Source organism: Desmodus rotundus, chromosome 2 (assembly GCF_022682495.2).
Source record: "Desmodus rotundus isolate HL8 chromosome 2, HLdesRot8A.1, whole genome shotgun sequence".
NCBI lineage: Eukaryota > Metazoa > Chordata > Mammalia > Chiroptera > Phyllostomidae > Desmodus > Desmodus rotundus.
The window spans coordinates 127545700-127562893 of NC_071388.1; the positions used below are offsets into that span (position 1 = coordinate 127545700).

A 17194-nucleotide genomic window follows, 5' to 3' on the forward strand; every position below is an offset into this window, starting at 1 on the left:
TCCACAGATTTTTTATTCTGCCCTGCTGTCTCCTTGGCACCAATGACCAGACAGTGGCCCTATGTTTCCTAATTTGAGTGTGGTAAATTGTGGCTGCATCTTCAGGGATTGAGTGACATTCATGCAACTGTGTTTTGGGTCTCTGTCCCAGGGGGTGTGTTTGTTAGATAAAGCATTTCTTCAGTGTTAGGTTTCCTGGGAGGAAAAGTGGTAGCTTATTTTGGTTCTGTCAAAAGTATTAGTCCATTGCTTCTGTCTTGCTCTGGGTCCCTCTGAGAGGAAGTGGGGGTGGGGAGGTGGGGGGGTGGGTGGTCTGTGGGGCCAGCATTGAGTTTCCTGTGAACATCAACTCTGTGCTGCCATCTTGTGGCTGGGTACACTAGCAGGGGTGTCCAAACTTTTGGGGTCTCTGGGCCACACATTAAATACGCAAACACTAATGAAAACTGATGAGCAAAAAAAAAGTTTTAAGTAAATTTATGATTTTGTGTTGAGCCGCATTCATAGCCATCCTGGGCTGCATGCGGCCTGCGGGTTGAACACCCTTGCAGCTTTAAAGACTACCAAAGACTCAGCAGCCTTTGGAACAGGACCAGATTTTTAAAAAAATTGAATTTATTGGGTGACATTGGTTAATGAAATGATACAGGTTTCAGGTATACAATTCTACAGTATGAAAGGATTCTCAAAATCACTAGTCATCAGAGGGATGCACATTAAAGCCACAATGAGATACCACCTCACACCTGTAAGAATGGCCATCATCAATCAATCAACAAACGACACGTGCTGGCGAGGATGTGGAGGAAAAGGAACACTTGCGCACTGTGGATGGGAATGCAGATTGGTGCAGCCGCTGTGGAAAGCAGTATGCGGATACTTCAAAAAATTAAAAATGGATCTGCCTTATGCCCCGAGATCCATTTTGGGAATATATCCTAAGAAACCCGGAACACTAATTCAAAAGGTTATATGCACCCAACTGCATATAGTTCATGGCAGTGTTATTTACAATAGCTAAGATATGGAAGCAGCCCAAGTGCCCATCAGTAGATGAGTAGATAAAAAAGCTGTGGTACATTTACACAATGGAATACTAACCACTCAGCTGTAAAAAATAAGGAACTCTTACCTTTTGCAACAGCCTGGATGGACTTGTAGAGTGTTATGCTAAGTGAAATACACCAGTCAGAGAAAGACAAGATTTCACTTATATGTGGAATCTAACGAACAAAATAAACGAAGGCACCAGATTTTTAGAATGCTTGTTCCCTACCTGCATAAGAAGTCAGCAGAAAAAGTTGACTATGAATTCCTAACAACTGTGAAAGTAGGAATTGCTTTTCTACTTTCTGAATGAAGAAAGTATCTGCTTGATTATTAAGGTGGAGCCCATCAATTTCTTAAAAGAGAAAGGCATTCATTCTTGTTTTGGTTTTAGTGGTTTTTGGATCAGCCCTTAGGCAATATTTTGAGCCAAGTTTTGAGAAGTTTGGAGAGAAGGCCTTGAAGTATGCTACCCAAGGCCAGAAAAAGAGGCAGTAAGAGGAAACAGATGAGTCTTACCTTGGGGGTAGAGGTGCTCAAAGTGTGACCCCTGCACCAGTAGCTTCAAGGTCTTGTTAACATTCACATTCTTGGGCCCCAGCCCAGATCTACTGAATCAGACTCTGGGGTAGAGCCCAGAACTCTGTGTTTTCAGATGATTCTGAGGCAGGCTCAAGTTAGAAGACCACTGTGCTGGGGAATAGGAGCCATCCCTGTACAAATGGGAAGTAGATGGCATTCAGCATCCATTTGGTTCACCATTGAACTCATTCTTCTTCAGTTCCCTCTCCCTGTGTTATTTACTCAACAAACACCAAGTGTTTAGTGAGTGACTACTACTGGCAAGCCAGTGGTTCAGGTCATGTGGACATAGGGTTGGTTTGAGCAAGGGCTCAAGAATTTGCATTTCTGAGAATGCGCTGCTGCTGGTCTGGGGACTGTATTTGGGGAACCGTGGTTTAGAGACAAGAGCAGCAGTCTCAGAAGCCTTTGTGGTTTCCAGTGGAGAGTGCAGCTTCGGCTTTAGGGATCTGTGTGGCAGTGAGACCCGATTCTGGACCCTTCCTGCCTCCTACTATGGGACCTCAGGAAACATGCTTATTTGAATTGAACTCCAGTCCATTATAAAGAGATTAAAATAACAAGCTGTGATTTCACCACCCAAAGGTTAGGTGATTCAAAAGCCAAAGCAGACAAGCAATTATTAAAAGGCCTCAGAGAAAATTGTCAATAGTCATGGAAATTTTGGGCATAGATCAAAACACCTGCTTCCTGCCTGCATCATGGGACCTGATCAATACCACTTGCATGCAGTTCATCCACCTCTTGTTTAATTTACCATTTGTAAGTTTGGTTGGTGCAACGAGTCTAAGCAATTCTGGTGCAAAGAATAAATAGCAGAACAGCAAATCAAACTGGATTTGTGGGCACAATTCTACAGTAAGAAATCTTGGTCCTGGAAGCAGAACTCTAATTGCAGATTCGAATACCAATGTCTGCTTGTATGTCACACACACTATACCTGCTGACCGTAAACAGCTGCTCTGATTGATCTCCTAGTCACGTTGCTTGGGAAGGTAAGAGCTGGGTTTTGCTTTGCAAAGTCTATAAGTCTCGTAGAGAAAGTGGGTGAGGCAGCTTAGTGTGGTGGCAAATACTCAAAGTTTTGGGGTCAGGCAAAGCTGTCCCCCAAATCCTTAATACCTTGTGGGAATTTATTTGATTTCTCTGGATCTCATTTTCTTCACCTGTAAATTTGGGACAGTGCAACCTACTTCATGGTGTGGTTTTAAGGATCACAAAGGTAGGCAGGCACATAGTAGGTACTCAATATATAGTAGCTATATCTGAGCTCCCAGTTGCAGAGGGCTGGGCCAGCAGAGGCAAGGAGGTGAATATCTCCACTTACAGCCTTGTACTCGGGCCCTTTCTTCCCACTTAGGGAGGATCTGTGTTAAAATGCGAGTAGATGAGCCTCCAGTGGAGGCACCCTCCAGGCTATGAAAATTCTGTTACACCCAGGGCAGCAGAAATGCTGGCCTAGAGCAGCAGCATCAGATGATCACATTGGAGAACCGAATACAAGATTACTGCAGAATTGGCAGAAAGGGCCTCTGCAGACTTGGCTGTGATGAGATTTGCTTAAATTTTGAAAGGGATGCCCCATATATGTGGTAGGCCCGTGTTTGCTACAGTCACTGGGTTTGACAGATGCATTCCTCCTGGAAAACTGGCTGAGCTTGTTTGGTGGTGGAGCAATTGGGAGGAAGGAGGGTTTGGACTGAAGGAGGATAGTCCTGGGGTGGGTGGGCAGGGCAGGGGATGCTGCTGTGGCAGCGTGGAGGGTCCATGGATGGGAGAGCAAGAAAGAAGGGGTGCCTGGAAAAGTGGGGAGGGTGGATGTGGGACCCTGGAGACTGAATATGTAATTTTTCTGAAAAAAGACCCCTCTGGGTGAGTCCTACTGTGAAATGATTTTCATGAATCATGGGTCAATTCTCTCACTATGTGGCCCTATTGCCTAGAGTGTTCATAACTGAATGTGAGAGTCTAGGAGATGAGAAAGTCACCCAGTGGTTGTGCGATGAATGTGTAGGGGAAAGAGTTTAGGCCATGGGGTCAGACTGGTCCTGAGTTTGAGTCCAGATCTGTGACTTCAGGCTGTGTGGCTTTGGGCTAGTTGTGTAATTGATCTGTGACTCAGGCTTACTGTAAGGTGGGATTAATAATATGTCTATCTCCCAGGCTTGTTGTGAGGATTAACAGCAGTAATGCAAGGAAGCATTTAGCCAAATGCCTGTTTATGGCAAGCACTAAATATTTACTGGTGTTATGAGAAAGAGTTTTTCTCTTTGGAGCCCCTTGTATGGGTTTTTAGCTGTCTGACTTTGAAGAGGTCACCTATGCTTTGTGATACTTAATTGCTTCAGCTCTTTAAAACCTGAAATAGCTCCCGGGGACCTGCCGGTGGCACCGTGGGTCACAGGGACTGCTGTCCATGCTGGATGTGTTCAGACAGAGCCATTCATTACGAGACTGAGTCGGTGGCCAGACGCTTGAACTGGTGCATGTGGGGAGGTTGGAAGGGGTCTGAAGCTCATCAGAGTTTGTTTGGAAAGAAACGTGTCTTCCGTTTTGACTGAGAGGAAATGGGGAGGGGATGTGGCTTGGCAAACCTAAGGCAGGGCTGGCTGACGAAACTTCGCGGTTGTATTTCTCAAACCGCCGGTGCAGGTCCAGACTTGCAGCCGCGGCTGCGTTTGCACCTGTCACTTACGTCCTCGCTTGACTTTGGGTTAAACTGCTGAGGCAGCCATGGCGACTGCGTCCTGGAAAGCAGCCCCGCCATTATATGGACCCACTTTCCAAATTTTGCCAATTTTCATTTATTAAATCATTGTATGTTTGTCAGTATATTAGGTGCAGGGAATTGAGCAATGAACAAAAAACACATTCAAGCCTTGCTCTCAAAGAACTTTCAGTCTCGTAGGGGATAGAGGCGCTAGACAAACAGTGGACTGCATACATGTGTGATTAGGATTTTTTGCTGTGAACTGAAAGTTCAGAATGCCATGAGACTGAACAATAGGCTGAAACCCAATTTAGACTGGGGGTCCAAACAAGAATACGTGAAATGTGAGTGAGTGCAGATGAGAGAGGAAAAGGCATTGGCTGGAGTGGAGACTGGCCTTTATTTATACTTTTAAACAAAAGCCTTCCTTTCACAAACAGGCATTGACCATGGGAAAAGCAGTTCCCCTGCTTCCTGATGTTATTGTCTGAATGTGCATACTTTGTGCTCCCCCCACGTGATTCATTTCCCTCCCTTCTTCAGTTACTGCTGACTGTATGCATTTGAACGTTAGGTCCCCACCTGTAGGACTCTTCTGCTCTCCAGGTGTGTCTGGTCTGCTCTTTCCACCTTGATTCCACTTGGTGGTGTGGCATATTGTGTAGTTACTCCTGCATCACACTGTGTGTTAGTTAGTGTGGGGTACGTTTCTGTGAAGGCATAGGTGGCATCTCCCCAGCGGGAGTCTTGATGAGGCTGGGGAGTGTTAGAGCTAAATGAGCTGTTGTTGTACAGGGGTGTGCAAAAATAGGTTAATGATAATAATGATGATAACAAATAATGTAATAATTAGTAAATAATAATACAAGAAGAAACTGTGTTTTACATACTCACAATCGTGGACTTTCTTTTGCTCACCCTCGTAGATCTTATCCTCCAAACCGCTCATCCTGAGTGTGGTGAGGCTGAAACCCAGAGGAGTAAGGGACCCCACTAGTCCCTGGATAGGCATCGAGGGCTTTGATCATGACTTGTTATTTTATCTGTTGCATTTATCAGGATGCTTGTTCCAGAGTCAGAATTCAACACTAATTTCCTCACCGACTGTTTACTCCTCAGTTGGACCATGCATGCCCCCCTTCATGTCCTCTCTTTACTCACTTCCAGCATTGGATGTAGCAGGAGAATCACGTAGCCCTTCTGAGTGACTCGATTATCTTGTTTGTCAAATGGGTACAGTAATTTAAATGAGCAAACATTTATTAAATACTTACTGTATGTCAAAAACTCTACAAAGCTTTGGGGCTAGAAAACTGGTAAGTCAGATCTGGTCCCTTACTTAGGGGGGCGCGCAGCGGTAAAAGCTGGTAAAGAGCAATTATGATACAGCCAAAAATATCCGTAATAAAGGGTTGTGTGGCATATGGAAACACAGAACAGACCAACCGATTTTTTGGGGGGATAATCTGAGCAGTTCATAAACACTGTCTCTACTCCAACTTTTTGTTGAATGAGATAAGGCAGTGAAAATGTGGTGGAAAGTAGAAAGGACCGTGTAAGAGCACACCATCCAAGTGGATGGTGTTGCGATTTGGGAAGCTCCGGAGAGAGGTTGAAGGAGAAAATGCCAAGTGGGCAGAGAAGGGGAACACTCATCCTGTCCGATGAACCAGTAAATTTTACACAGAGGAAGTTCAGGTCCACCGCTATGGAACCATCAGAACTACAGCCACCCAGCTTGTAAACTGAGCTTTTCATCACAGGAGTGATCAAACCTGTTATTCTCTTAAGGCAGCTGAAAGCTGTCTGTGACTTAGGGTCCCACTGGAAGAAGATGGCTGGGAAGACCTGGGACAGAGAGCAGACAGGACATGGGGGTGGGGGACCCACGGCAATGGCTATCTTGTCCCAGCTATGACCCCTGTTGGGCTGGTGAGAGGTTCACATCTCTCCTCTAGTCCCTTTAATCCTGGAATCACGGAGATTTGAATAGTGTGTTGTTTTGGAATAAGTAGTTTGCACACAAGAGCAGCTGTCGTATTGAAAGCACAATGTTCGGAGACTTATTCCTCCATTAGGATTCACAATAGCGTGGATCAAAGGACGTTGTCCCAAACAAAATAATTATGTGTAGTGAAAGTCTTACATTATCCCAAAAGGCATTCTTAAACAGGCAAACAAAAAACCCGTAGCGTTAATTTGTGTGATGCCTTTGACACTTGGTACTATCCAAACTCAGGAGGGACATCCAACCAAGAACTGAGAGGGAAAAGTGACCACAGGGCACCCTCTGGTGGTGAGGCAGACCCACTACAGTTCATGGCCTGAGTCCTTGTCCCTGCAGGAAGGAAAACTGGACATCTCAGGTTTTTAAGAGCCCACATGTACAGGAGCATCTGTCTGTTGAGAGAATGTTCTGAGGATCTTCTTGCTGGGCTGTGTTGCAATAAAACAGGCAAACACTGTGAAGTCTTCCATAAATGGCGCATTATTGGGGTAAAGATGATGCAGGAACAGCCCCACTATAAATCACTGTGTTAAATAGCTGCCTGCACCAGAACCAGGGGCCCTCTGCCTTCTACAGCATTATCTCCTTCCTTCTTTGCTTCCTCCACTTTGCTGACATTAACCAGCAAGGGGTATTCTTTCTTTGAAGTTGAATCTGTAGTATAGTGCTGTGGAAACAGCAGTAACTGTGGCACCCCTGCCCACCCCCACCTCCCACCACCCCCAAAAACCCATTATGGCTCTCCTCTTTATGGCTTTGTGAGCCTTGGGGAAGTGCAGATGGAAACAGGAAGGTCAGAAAGGAGATAATTCAAACGACCTGTTGTCCTCTCACCCCAGGAGAGACGCCTGTGATACTGATCGGTAAACAGATGTCTCATGCTGTTGGCACAAGTCCTTTGAGCAACAAAGGGTCTGTGATTTCTGGGATTGTGACTGGAGTGGCTTCTACTCAGTGCCACCTCACCAGCAGCACCTCGATGCTGCCCGTTTTAGTCTTTGCCGAAGGCTGACGGAGACACCCAGGCCAGCTGGAGATGACCGCCTAGACAATTTACCAGGACTTTCCAAGTTTGAGCCTGGACATCCTTGGCTATCCACTCGATCCTTAGGCTGATATTTGTGTGTTGCGACACAACAGCAAAGCCAGGTCACAAAGCATCGCGTCTGGTAACTCCCACGTGGCAAATACCCGGGGCAGACGTGCGATGACTGCACCAGAGCCTGCGATGGCAGTGCTGGGTGCACTGCAGCTTGGATCCGTGGTCTCAGGTGTTGCCTGCCTTCGCTTTAGACATTAGATTCTTTTTTGCCTAGTGAGCCTCTCAAAGTCATTCTTTGGTGATGGACACACAGAATGCACAGTGGCCAATAGTGGATTTACTCTCACACAAGCTTCGTTGCCACCACCCCTAGATCCTCTGAGCAGTGCTGGGTGAGTTGGAGAGGAGGACAGGAGGGAGGGAGGGGATAGAACGACTCCTGACAGTGGAGTCTCCTGCAGCAGACACATGGCCGGGCAGTCCCTGGGCCCCAGAGAACTCTGGGTCTGGCTCCACCTCACTTGAAGCACAGCATACAGTGTATGTCTCTTCATAGGCAGCCTGGATGGATCCACTTCTAGCCCATTTTGCTGTGACTCTTATGGGGCAGAGAAGCAGGGGTGGACCTCATGGACAGGTGGTGACCTCCAGTTGCAAGGATACCTCAGAGGGAATCAACCAAGCCAATGGTTTTTCTTTTCTTTCTTTTTTAAAAATAACTAATCCAATCCAAATCTTTTAAACAGTTAAGTCATTTTCACACAACACACTTTTAACCAAAACATGCAAACCCAATGTCGATAGTTATCACATCATTGAAAAACCATTTTTAGAACCACCTAAATTTTTAATTTTTAATGTTTTAGTATTCAGACAACTCCTGTCCATTATATTCTGCAAATCACTGTGTCAGAACACTTGTTTATAAATTCAAGGACTCCCGAAATCACCAAAGGGGAACACGAGGAAGCGATCCAGCAGGAGTGTTTGGGTAGGTCCTGAAAGGGCTTTTCCCACTGTGCTTCTGAAGAACATTGAGTCACCACGAAAAGTTCTTTCCCTGGAAATCCGCAGGAAAATCTCTTACTGAGAAAGTTTTGTGGTGAATGTCCGTGGATGTGTGGGACTACTGGGCAGAGTATGTTGAGTGAGCTGGTCTGGTCTATTGTAGACATCAGATTATCTCTAGGCATTAGACCACCAGGTAAAGTTGCTAGTCAGTTCCAGATAACAGCTGTTTCCTTTGACTCTCCCACAAAGATCTCCCAGTGGGAGGATTACTCATGTTGGCAGATCTGGATGCCACCATTCAGCTGGGCACCTGGTCCACACCCAGCACGTCATGGGACTTACTCTATAGAATACTTTAAAACCGTGTGACTTGATTAGAAAGAAGAGATGCTCTTTTGCTGTCAAAATTTCAAGTTGTCAGAGTATTCCAAATTGCTCTTCTAGGTTTGTCAGAGGTGAGGCCCAGACTAAGAGTCCAGAGATGGACGTATTGGCACTCCCACACCATCTCACTTAGAAAAGCCCAGGGTTTCAGCAGTGAGGGTAAAGCACAGATTTGTACATATGTAGCTGGTGCTCACCAAACAATTGCTCTTATTTGGGATATTTCATTGATTAACTCAATGAATAATTATTGAATACTTACTACATATCAGGCAGTGGGGATACGAGAATAAACAATAATTTAAATTTATCTGAGTGGGGCAAGAGCCAACCAAGCGGCATTGTTCCCTCTCTGACCCCTCCTCTACAGACAGCCAACTTTGCCCTGCCCTGGTTAATACCTAAGTATCCACTCCTTACAACATACCAGGTGCACTGAGAAAAAGAAATACAGCCCAAATGAAAGAACAAATCAAAACTCCAAAAAAAGAGCTAAGTGATGAGGAGATAGACAACCTATCTGATGCAGAGTTCAAAGCACTGGTGATCAAGATGCTCACAGAATTGACTGAGCTTGGTCACAAAATGAAGGAAGAAATGAAGGCTATTCAAAGTGAAATAAAGGAAAACATACAGGGAACCAACAGGGAAGGGAAGGAAACCAGGTCTCAAATCAACGATTTGAACCAGAAGGAAGAAATAAACATCCAACCAGAACAGAATGAAGAAACAAGAATTCAAAAAAATGAGGAGAGGCTTAGGAACCTCTAGGACAACTTTAAATGTTCTAAAATCCAAATCATAGGGGTGCCAGAAGGAGAAAAGGAAGAGCAAGAAATTGAAAACTATTTGAAAACATAATGAAGGAGAACTTCTCTAATCTGGCAAAGGAAATAGACTTCCAAGAAGTCCAGGAAGCTCAGAGAGTCCCAAAGAAACTGAACCCAAGGAAGAACACACCAAGGCACATCATAATTACATTACCCAAGACAAAAGATAAGGAAAGAATCTTAAAAGCAGCAAGAGAAAAGGACAGTTACCTACAAAGGGGTTCCCTTAAGACTATCAGCTGATTTCTCAAAAGAAACCTTGCAGGCAAGAAGGGGCTGGAAAGAAGTATTCAAAGTCATGAAAGGCAAGAACCTACATCCAAGATTACTCTATCTAGCAAAGCTCTCATTTAGAATGGAAGGGCAGATAAAGTGCTTCCCAGATAAGGTCAAGGAAGGAGTTCATCATCACCAAGCCCTTATCATGTGAAATGTTAAAGGGAGTTATCTAAGAAAAAGAAGAATATAAAAAACTATGAGCAGTAAAATGACAGTAAACTCAACTATCAATAATCAAACCTAAAAAAAACAAAAACGAACTAAACAATCAGAACAGGAACAGACTCACAGAAATGGAGATCACATGGAGGGTTATCAGTGGTCAGGGGGAGAAGGGAGAATGGGGGAAAAGGTACAGGGAATAAGAAGCATAAATGGTTTGCAAAATAGACAGGGGGAGGTTAAGAATAGTATGGGGAATGAAGAAGCCAGAGAACTTATATGTATGACCCATGGGCATGAACTAAGGTGGGGGGAATGCTGGAGGGTGGGGGATGTGGGGCAGAGGGAAATAAAGGGGAGAAAAAAATTTGGGCAATAGTAATAACATAATCAATAAAATGTACTTAAAAAACCATAATTTAAATTTATCTTCTTAGATATTTTGTTTTAGGTGTGTGCCAAAGTTGCGATGGCAAACAGTGATCTTTTACTTAGTCGTTCCCCCTCCCCAGCCCCTGCTTGAATCTCTTGTATTTATGATTTAATTCTTCAGTGGTTACCTCCTTATAATATGTTATACCTCTGTTTCTTGATTTATGAACATTAGATAATATTTTTAACTCCCACTATGGAAAATGAGGATTTAGCTCATTTACTTATACCATGCCCACTTACTTTCACCTCTGTTCTTCCTCCTTCCCCTCAAGATTTGATAATTATTATTGTCAAGATTTTATTATATGCTTCCTTCTCACCACAAACCAAAGAGATTACAACTCAGAAAAAGTGGAAGTCTCTGCCAGAAAGAGAGACTTACAAATGTTTTTTCCCTTGGGTGCAAAATTTCTCTGAATGTCCTTTTTGTGAACGTTGCTTGTGGTCACTCGCTGAGGTCTAGATTCTAGAGCTATAGCTTTCACTTCACCTCTGTTGTGCAAACTGATTTATGATTTAGACTCCTTGCCTGAGGATGTACACATTGACCTAATTTCTTGCCAATAATGTGGAACCACAGCTTCCCCTAATGTGTATCACGTCTACCGATGACCTTTTCTTTGTAAGTTTAGGTAGTGCCTGATCGTTGGGGATGGGGAGCTCCAAGAACTCAGACTCTCAAACTCTTGCAAATAATTTCCCTCCTGCCTCTTCCACTCCCTCACCCTTACAAAGCCATGTTCTCATGACCTCTGGCTGTTGACTTTTCTCTCATTTCTAGGAAAGCCAAGAGATTTTTATCTCTGGTGCTTATTTGATCAGTGGTGGGTGCCATGATGCTGTAAAGAATTGGATTTCCTTGAGAGATGTGCTGGTTGATTCCCCAACCTCCATTGCAACCCAGACAGACAGGCCAGTATGTGATTTAGCAAAGGGCAAGTGACCCACCTCTGAACACGGAGACATGAGAAGAAGGCTGCTGGGGATTTCTTGGAAAGGTAACTTGTCCTACAAGCAGGGAAAGAAGATTTTTCTGTATCCTCTGGACCTGTCATCCTGGATGTGATTTCTGCTGCAGCCATCTGCAACCAGGAGGAATATGAAGACAACTTTGAGGATGGCTGGAGAGACTGCTGGAGAGAAACTGGGTCCTTGATGAATTCATTGAGCCACTGAATTGGGCAACCGTCAGGTCTAGCCCTACTCTGACCCTCTAGACTTCTGTCGTGTGAGAGAATATGTTTCCATATTGTGAAAACCAATCTGAATCAAGGTTTCTTTCTTTCTTTCTTTCTTTCTTTCTTTCTTTCTTTCTTTCTTTCTTTCTTTCTTTCTTTCTTTCTTTTTTTGCTGTGTAATCAGTATATTAAGGAGACATTCATACATTTCAAGAATTGCTTAAATTCTGATATCCAGCCTTAAGCTTGTCAACATGACTTTTAAACACACAACTAAAGCTATTCATAATTTGCTATACTACCAACATTAAATTACAGTTACTTTGAAGCATGAGTTAAATGGTTTAAAGTAAGCCTGTATCATACCTAAAAAAAAAAAAAAGACCACCTTCCTATCTCATACATGCACATTACTTTTATATGTAAAGGTCTCATCACTCAACTTCTAAATTAGCCTGCTCCTGAAGTCACTACTCTAAGGCTTATGGTCCAAAGAGAAGGAAAAAATGTAACCAAGAAGCCCTCAAGAAGCAGCTTATTATGATAAACCCCTTCTTCAGAAAAGTATCGTTTCCATCACTGATACCACAGGTTAAATTATATGGTGTGCCACCTTCAAGTAACAGTTGAGGCAATAAATGCAGAGGCATTACAATGAGTCCCACTTAATACAACTATACAAACTAACACTTCTCTATATATTAAGTTTTTTGTCTGACTGCCAGTTAAATACCGAATTTTAACTTCAGAGCTTAACAATTAAGGGTCATACACCAAAGTCAATACATATAACCTAGCAGTTCCGTCTAAGCTATTCCACGTACATAGCTGAAATTAATTACAAAGTATGGCCTAACAAATGCTAGGGGGAAATTTGTTCTTAAATAGTTTTCACAGGTATTAAACTTACCTTGCACACTTAAGTGATCATACATACAGGGCAAAGTCAGAGCGTTTATATTTTGAGTTTATTCTTCATTTAACTTTTAAAACACTACTATAGTTGAATATTAAAACAAAAACAATAGCAAGTAGTGAGTGTATTATAATTACAGTCCTTCACTCACTCACTACTGTGTATGAAATGCCAGCAGTGAGTGTGATTCCCTGGCCGCACTGAGAGGTCTGACACTGAACACCGCCCCTGGGATGAGGTCCGTCATCCTCATGGCTTCTCCATTGTAATGGCGCCGTCTTTCTTGATTTGGATCAAAGTCCACCATTTCTACCTGGTCCATTTCATCAGTCTCTTCTACTTCCTTCCTTTCAGGTAGGAGTTTTTCCAGCAAAGCGAGTTTATCAGGAAAGAGAAAGCCATTCTCAGGAAAGTTTACTTTAAATTCGGTGACTAGGCGACCCTTTTCATACTGTCTACGATACATTGGCATGCCTTCATTTAGCACACACTTGATACCTCCATGCTTGACAATCTGGCCTGGATGAGAGGTGATGACTATGGTTCAGTTGTCAAGAATAGCTATTGGCTTTTGGAAGCCACACAATGCTTCAACCAGCTGTATGTCCATACACATGAAAAGGTCTCCTTGCCGAGTGAAAACAGTGTGATCCTTCTGATCTAAAACAATGATAATATGTCCTGTCTCTAGTCCTGGATCTTGGTCTCCTTCACCATGAAATGTTATCTTCTGGCCATCTTTCATGCCTTTGTCAATATGAATTTTACAATCTTCTTCTCTTGAACTATCTTCCTTCCATTGCAGCTTTTGCATCCATCTGTAGGACTGATCCGTTCGCCATGGCCCTGGCACTCCATGCACACAGACGGACCGTGCTGACCCATTCCCGATCCTATCTGATGAATTGGTATTTGCATTCCAGCACCTCAGCAATTGTGACAATAGTCTACTGCTCCTTTCTTTCCACCTCGGCCTTCACATTTGTCACAAATCACATTCTTTTGGAGAGCTAGTTTTCTTGTTTGCACCATTATATAAATCTTCTAAGGTTACTGAGAGCTGATCACACCATTTTTACCTCTGCTTTCCCTTTGCATCCTTCCTCCTCCTCCAAAAAACATATCAAAGATGTCCACGGGGGAGCCAGAACCACCACCTGCTCCACTTTCTTTAATTGCCTGTTCTCCTCCTTTATCATATAACTCCCTTTTCTTTGCATCAGAGAGCACTTCGTAAGCTTGAGAAATCTGTTTAAACTTCTCTTCTTCATTTGGATTCTTACCAGGGTGGTACTTCAAGGCCAGCTTCCTGTAAGCCTTTTTCAATTTTTTCTGAGTGGCATTGGGTTTGACCCCCAAAACATCATACTAAGTGGTTTCTTTCACCATTTTTGACAGCTGGTGAGCAGGAAAGATCGCGTTACTTCATGTAGCTCTGAAAGCCGCTGCTCCTCTGCTTCTTACCAAGTGTTCTGGAAAGTTCCTGAGTCAAGGTTTCTGAAGTCAAAGTGACTGATATGTTTTCTGAAGTCATTTCTGGAATCAGTGTGAAAGGGAGCTCTGATAGATTAGCTATGTCTGTCAGATGGATGTGTGAACATTCACCAGCCCGCATCCATTCTGTGACCTTCCCTCTTCCCCAGTGTGGGGGCTTAAAAATCCACCCGGGACGTAGGCAGGAATACAGCACACTGCAGCCTATTGGAAGCACCGGATGGGTGGTGCCGACAAGATCACAGGTGAGGCTGATCTGGCTGTTGTGTGTGCCGCCCCATTCAAGGGTGTACTGGCTGATTGGAAGGGCTAGACTACTGTCTCCTTTGTCTGACCTCACTGATCTGTAAACGTGCTCCAGAAGCTGTAAACTTGGTCAAAGAGGACGCCCTTTGGGAGAAAGAGCTGTCTTGTGGTCAAGGGTGCACAAGTCCTACACCGATTAGCCGAAGAAACAGCTTTTGAGCTCCTCTGCCAACATTTTTCTATGAGTCTCTCTGGGGTTCTTAATGCATTTCCAGGTATATAAACAAGAAGTATAAGAAGATGTGTGGAAACAGTGGGGATACCATTTCTCAGCTTTCTCATTTTTTATTTAACTTGGAAATAAGTTGGAAGGGCTCCACCATGTTGCTTATAAATTCAACCAAGATTTAAAATGAACAGTGCACATAGGTTGCCTGGCTTATGGAAGAGGTCACGATGCCCTCAGAAATAGACTTGTACTTTTTCCTGTTTGCAAATTGATTAAAAAATACGTATGTATTGCAAAGTTCATTTATTGATCAAGAGCAGAGTGAAAAGAATAGCTTCTCTAATTAAAACCGATTGGAGCTGTAAAAGTTTAATTAATTGGATGCATGTCACTTCATTTCCATGTTATGTTGTGCATGGTGCTCTGTTTTCATAATTAACGTGTTGTGTTGGGGTGACTGGTGTCTCTCTAATTAACAGTCTGAGGGAAAAGTGATGTATGGGCCTGCTGAGCAGGCAGAGTGGGTGGAAAGAGAGGCCCACAGTCCCATTCCCTGTGGCCTGTTTCTTGCCATTTTATCATCCTTTGTTTACTAAATGAGTTTCTGGTGGATCTTCCCAGAGACTGCTGTTTGTTTATTTCCCACTGTTTCTTCATCAGAGGACAGGGAGGCTGCATGGGACCTCCAGAGATTGCAGGGTGAAGACCCCCACCAGGTGGGGGAGAGCCACTCCAATGGCTCTCTCTTCTGAATCCCCCCACTTTTACTGCAGTCCTTCCCTGTTGGCTGACCAACATGGCCCACTTAGACAGGACAAACTGTTACTGACCATCCACTCTGGGCAATGCGTGGTGTTGGGTGGGTGGCCTTGAGTCCAGACTGCATCTTCGTATTAGGCATGTGACCTTGGGGAAATTACCTAAGTTCTCCAGGGCCTCAGGTTATAAAATGGGAATACCTGGGACACCCGTAGTGAGGGTTAAATAGATAGTAGAAATGGTGTCCTATTGTAGATTGTAATGACTAACTGACCTCATCCTTGTGTCCTATTCCTGAAATCCATACTGTACTTTGGAAATAGAATTCATTTTTCTAAGGGAAAAGTTGATCATATGGATGCTTTGCTGAGACCCTTAAATGCACCCTCTTGTCCAGATGATGTTTCAGCTTTGCCGTATAGGAATGCTAACCCCTGCACGAACTGGCCCCCATGGCCCTGGCAACCCCTCATCCTGTGCCTGCCCCCTTTCCCCCGCCCCCACTGCACACCCACTCCACCCCCAATCTCTCTTACACCTGAGTACAGTATACTCTTTTTCTGTTCTGCTCAGAAGGCTCCTTTTCTCAAAAAAACAAAAACCCTTCTTTTTTTTTCACTTTCATCTCAAATAAAGCCATCTGTCTTCCAACAGACTATTTTTTGTTTGAAGAAGTCCCTTTGTGACTAGACAGGAAGTTCCCATAGGCGGTGGCTGTGTGTTGATTGTCGTGTGTCAGGGTGCCTAGCAAGAAGCAGCTTTTTAACAGAGAGTTTTCGAATGATGGATAGAAAGCACAAGAGTTTTCTTCATGTGGGATTTCTCTTTAATACCTGCTTCCCACAACACCGCTAGCTCCGTTTGGGCAAGGAACACTTCTGTTTTGTTCTCTTTGCTCCCTGTTGCTTGGTATAGGAGACTGTTCTGCATGGCATGGGCCCAGCTCTCACTTGGAAAGGCCAGTGGAAAGCGAGGTCTGGCACACAGGACCCACACCCACAGATAGGTTCTCCCATAGGGAATCAGGCCCTCATTGTACCTAGGCTGCTTTGAGACTTGCCTTTTGCTAAAACTTCCTCACCCTGAATTGAGGCAGCAAATGTTTACTGCATGTCTTTAAAGTAACTTCCCAAAATCTATACTAAACCTCCCAAGGATGAGTGTAACCAGTTCAAACGCTTTTTCCTTTACGTTTGCAAATATCCTTCCTTTTTGATGTAATTAGCAACATCCTCTCCTTTGTTTTCTGTAAAAGGTAACCACCTAAAGTGAACCTGTGCATAGTAAATGAGGACCATCCTCCAGGTAATGTGCCCAGAAAAGCAATAAAAGCCTGTCAAGGCAAGGATCAGGGAACTCCCTCCTTGAGAGAGTGGTGTGACGTCCCTTTTCTTCCACAGGACTCAGTAGTCCATGTGAATTTGTCTCATCTCAGCCACAACACCGCAGACACTGCGGGACAGTGACCGTATCAGCTTGGCACATGGTAGGTGCTCAATAAATAAATACAATTGGCACATCATCTGGTCTGTATACCTGAGAGGTTTGTTGTGAGGGCAAATTCATGATGAATATAACATTTCTTAAAGTTTAAAAATGATTGGCAAGGTTATTTATATTAGAACAAAGTTGCAATTGACATTACTGCCATGAAAATTTTTATTATTCCTGGAAAGTGTGCTCTTCCTTTTTAGAGTAGATTTCTGAGCAGCATGACCTCTGGGTCCTTCCGCATGTTTTCACTGCAACTGCAAGTGGGATTGTGTGTAGACCAGGGGCTGTCCCTGTAATCCTTAAAGAGGATCCTGAAGCCTTTGCTCACCAATATTGCAATGGAGCTATTTGCAAGTCTTATTCTTTCTCTTAAAAAAATCCCATAGCC

General features: G+C 43.8%; 1 long non-coding RNA gene and 1 pseudogene across 1 annotated transcript in view; one reads left to right on the forward strand and one right to left on the reverse strand.

Annotated features, from left to right (window-relative positions):
* The first annotated feature begins 1915 nt into the window (after positions 1 to 1915).
* The window catches only part of LOC139440575 (uncharacterized), a 72455-nt gene continuing 57176 nt past the window's right edge, over positions 1916 to 17194 (forward strand). Inside the window, exon 1 of the long non-coding RNA XR_011650814.1 lies at positions 1916 to 2624. This is a non-coding gene — a long non-coding RNA (uncharacterized lncRNA). The remainder of the gene's footprint in view (positions 2625 to 17194) is intronic.
* Positions 12728 to 13973, reverse strand: LOC112313067 (dnaJ homolog subfamily A member 1 pseudogene; annotated as a pseudogene).